Source organism: Chrysochloris asiatica, unplaced genomic scaffold, assembly GCF_000296735.1.
Source record: "Chrysochloris asiatica unplaced genomic scaffold, ChrAsi1.0 scaffold00214, whole genome shotgun sequence".
NCBI classification, from domain to species: Eukaryota; Metazoa; Chordata; class Mammalia; order Afrosoricida; family Chrysochloridae; genus Chrysochloris; species Chrysochloris asiatica.
The window spans coordinates 204,402-209,318 of record NW_006408732.1 but is presented as its reverse complement, the minus strand read 5'-3'; positions in this window follow the sequence as shown (position 1 = coordinate 209,318).

The window sequence follows — 4,917 nt, the reverse complement described above, 5'->3', positions numbered from 1 at the left end:
TAAGCAAATACTGTTTGTTGAGAAAGACTTCCTCATAGTTTGGAATCAGATTTTCTGAACGATACATGTAGACACTTGTTCAACCTCCCTGTTTTCTTTTGGATGGTCATTAACTTAATCACAACCAGAAAGAAGACCTACCATTGGCTAAGCTACTGCCTAGGCAATCCAGGCAGGTGGGATCATGGCAAGGGATTTAAGATTTTTAACCATTCAGATCAATCTGCCTGCAAGATCCTTTTGTCTGGCAGTAGTAGGGAAAGGGTGCCTAAAACTAGTTTTGCCTACAGTCAAAGCAAACCTAGAAACATATTTTAATGATTCATTTTCAAGCTTTTAGATGTATTCAAACTTGCTCCTATAGCTGCAACTTTTCAGACTGTAATTTCCAGAATTCCACAACCCAGCCCATCTGTTGGTCTAGTTTAAAAACAAAACAAAATCTACTGTAGTCAAGATTCCAATTTATAGAGGCCCTATAGGATTTTGAAACTACCAGCAGTTCTGCTGGAGAAAGATGAGGCATTCTGCTCCTGTAAAGATTTACAGCCTCCGAAACCCTGTTCAGGGTCGCTATGGGTCCGAACCGACTGGACGGCACTTAACAACAACAACATAGGATTTCCCAGGCAAATCTTTAAAGAAGGAAGCTGCCTCATCTTTCCTCCACAGAACACCTACTAGGTTCAAATCCTTCACCTATCTATTAGTGCCCAAAGCTTACCTCACTGCACCACCAAGACACCTTTGTTTTTGTTAAGGACTCATAGTGATCCTCTGTAGGGTTTTCCAGGAGTGGCTAGTGGGTTTGCATCTGCAACTTCGCAGTTAGCAATCCTGTGCTCATCCTACAGCGCCACACCAGGACTCCTGGACTTTGTAAATGTCTGCAGACACCTGAGGGGGAAACCAGGTATGTGGGTCATGAATTTATAGAGTCAAGCTCGTACTCAGAAGTTCAAATAGGTGGTCAAAGCTGGAAGTACAAGACTGCAGTCCTGAAAGAATGAAGAAAAAGAGCTAACGGATTTGCAGCACCTATATTTGTTTCCTCTAAACCAATAGCAGAATGTCTGGGATTGACCCCGCACCTAGGTATTGTGATCTCAACACTTCTCCGAGCAGATTTAAAATTCTCCTTTGGTATCCCTGGACGATTGTGGATGGGGGTGATGCTCGCAGTGTTGCCCAAGCTATATTTCAAGAGTACAGTGTCTGCCCCCAGGCGTGCAGGGACCAGAGGGCAGGGGAAAGTACGTGTACACATTTCTGCAAAAGTTAAAAAGTGCTGGACAACGAGACCGAGACCGACCATCCGGGAAATGTTCCCAAGGTCCCGACCGCTCTGCGGTTCTCCAACGCCCGGAGTAAGGCGTGTTGAAGCAGCAGTCATGCACGCGCAAGCTACCAGGCGCACAGGTGTCTCTCTTGGTTTCTCGTCTCTCTTAGTTGATCGAACCCACCTCACATCCTCTAGACCCAGATGTTCAGTCAACGTTTGTCCTCTGTTAAGGTTTCCTCCCGCGACTGATCTCTTTTGGCAGCTCTGCCCAGGATACAAGACACCTAGTGAGTGGGGGAACCTTGAACCCCTGGGACCAGTCAAGTCTACCAAAGGTGTCTGGACTTGCCACCTGGATTCTGAGGGGGCCTGAACCTCTACAGCAGCCTCGCTGTGGTGAATCGAGTGATTCCCCGTTTCCCTTTCCATTCTTCAGTAAAAGGAGCCTTCTACGGACTTCTCTGCCCGCCGGGGAAAGGGAAAGGTGCGGAGAATCGCGCGCTTCCACTCTGAGACTCGGTGCGGGCGCGCTTCGGGAAGGAAGACTTCTTTTGTGCCGGTGCCGCAGATGCAACCTCTACTTTGGTTGCTTGTACAGCCCGCACGATGCACTTAATGTCAAGAAGAGGTTCGCCGGAGAGGTTTTAGGTGTACTTTCATATTTCTTTGCCCAACTCCACTTTCTGGTATCAGTTTGCCTCATTCTGTGGTATCTCCGGTTTTTCCTTTTCCTCTCTTAAAGCACTTCTGGAGCTTTGCATTTCATTCTGAAGTTTTATGAGACTAGCCTCCCTTGGTAACTTCTAGACATCCAGACAAACAATACTTATTAGGGTCATTGCAAACACTGAGGATTACCCAGACATCCCGCACTCAGTAATTGAAAGAGATGGGATAGTGCAGGTTCCCCAAACCACAAACATGCACACGCGCACAGCCACTTTCAGAAAGGCTACTTAGGAGACAAAGCTTTGCTTGGAAATGATTTCTGTCTTTCCCCAACGGTGAAAAGCAACTCCAAATGCTGTAAAAAGTCTAACCAGTTCATAAACTAAACTGGAAATGGGGACAGAGGCTTAATTCTTACAACCTATCAAAGAAGTTCTATGGAGGAAAAGCACTGAACTACCAACTCCATGGTCTGAGGTTCAAATCCATCAGCTACTCCTTGGAAACACTATACACGTTGCTATGGGTCAGAAGCCACTGGTGGCACTTTAACACCACCAACAACACAAGAGGTTAGTTACCAAGGGTCCTATTTCACAAAGTTTTAGTATTGTAGGGTTAATATGAATGTTACACTGAAACAGAAAGATGAGCTATAATACAAAACAATGTAAAGTCAGAAGACCTACTGCAAATGCTGTAGTCTTTTCATCTTTGTATCTCAATTTCTGTAACTAGAACATGTGGATAATAATACATGTTGGTTTATCACACAGGGTTTTGAAAAGCAAATAATGTCATGTCTGTAGAAAGAAGCCTTTCATACTATTAGGCATGATTGTCTTCCCTACTGGGAAAGAGATATGATTTTAGCTTTGACCTATCTTCAAGATGATCAGAATGCTCTAGGACCGCTGTAAGAAATCTATGTGGCCTTGAATTCCTTTAATTTTCTTTGCTTGTTCTTAACTAGAAGGTTGAGGTCACAAGTTCTGTAGTTACTCAATGCTTCTCTCTCATGTCCTAAGCTTACAGGAGGGTCATGTATTTGAATCCTAAATATTTGAGAAATAAAATCTAGCAAGCCTATCGTGCAAGCATGTATGTTGTTGTTGTTACGTGCTATCAAGTCGATTCCAACTCATAGTGACCCTGTATATGGTTTCTAAGGAGTGGCTAGTGGGTTTGAACTACTAACCTTGTGGATAGCAGTCCAGTGTCTATTCTACAGTACCACACCAGAGCTCTACAAGCATGTATGTTGTTGTTGTTGTTAGTAAGTACTGTGGAGTCGGTTGGGTTCTGACTCTTAGTGACCTTGCACAGGGTTTCTGAGGCTGTAAATATTTACGGGAGCAGACTGCCTCATCTTTCTCCCGCAGAACCACTGGTAGTTTTGAACCACTGACCTTGAGGTTGGCAGCCCAACCCGTAACCACTATGCAACCAGAGCTCCTTGTAGGTTAAATTACTTATCTGTGATAATACTAAGTTCCCAGTACACAAAAATTATACATCAGCATAATGTTAAGGATGGAAAGGGTTGAAAGAATAGTTGTAGCTAAGTTTAACCTCTATGAGTCCTGGTGTGGAGCTGTAGGATAAGCACTGGACTGCTAACCACAAGGCTGTCAGTCCAAACCCTCTAGCCTATCTTTGGGAACTCTATACAGGGTTGCTATGAGTCAGAACAAACTTGAAGATACTTAGCAACAACAACAACATTAAAATGATGGAGCCTTGGTGTCATAATGAATTACATGTTGGGCTTTGAAATGCAAGGTTAGCAGTTGGAATCCACCAACTGTTTTGCTGGCTTTCTGCTCTTATAAAGAACTATAGTCTCTGAAACCCTATACAGGGTTGCTATGAATCAGAACTGACTCAGTGGCACACAACAACAACAACATTAAAGTACAGAAGAGTAGCCCTGGATACCATATACAAATGACACCTTGCTTAGAAGATTATGCTGTGCCATTGCTTACTGAAGACAACCAATGGTCTGCAAATCATGGTGATCCCCGATCAATTCTCATTCATTCATTAATATCATCAAAAGGGACCTCTGACTCCAGCTAAATTTCTCAGTGTTTTTAAATGGACCTTGAGCTATAATGTGTTATCTTATCAGACATCTCCTCTCTTTTAAAACGGAGATTTAAAGGAACCTATATAGTAACTTTTCCAACTTCTTAAGAGAATATATTATGGATATTTGTTGTTGTGAAGTGCTATTGAGTCAATTCCGAATCATAGCCACCCTCTATAGGGGTTCTGAGGAGCAGCTGGTGAGCTTGAACTGCTGACCTTGTAACTTTGCAGTCTGGTGCATTAACCCACAGTGCCACACCAAGGTATAATATGTATAAATAAGAAAAGGGATCCAATTTGAAAGAGAAATAAAGAAATGAAAAGTAATAATCAGTTCTATGCCCCTCACTCCACTTCCCAGAAAAGTCATGCCACCAATTCAAAATTCCTTCAATTCTTTTTTGCCTTTTCTCTGGAGAACCAAAAGATTATAGATTTCAGTGGAGGAATTCAGAAATCTGTCCCCCAATCTCTCTCCAATGAAGCCACATGAAGACCTTCTGTGGAAGCTGAAATCCACAATCACTTTTCTCTTGAATTCACCCCTAGGTGGATGGGCTGGTGTTATATTATCACTTGTGCAATCCAAAGTAGCTTTTTTTATGTTACTTTTATGTGAAATATAAAACTTAAAAAAAAAAAAAAAAAGACTTCTTTCATCCCAGACAAACAAATGAAATAAGATCTGTTTTCCCCTCTTGCAAAATCTCACTGGTTCTTCGAGAAAGACAAATACAGACAAACAGACACCCAGACCAGAAAAGGATGCAAATCATCCTGTCAGGAAAATTTTAGTAGCCAGTACTGTTAATTCCTTCTCTAGGTTCAGAGACTCAGCATAGGAGCCAAGAGAGGGTAGAAGAAAGAAAATA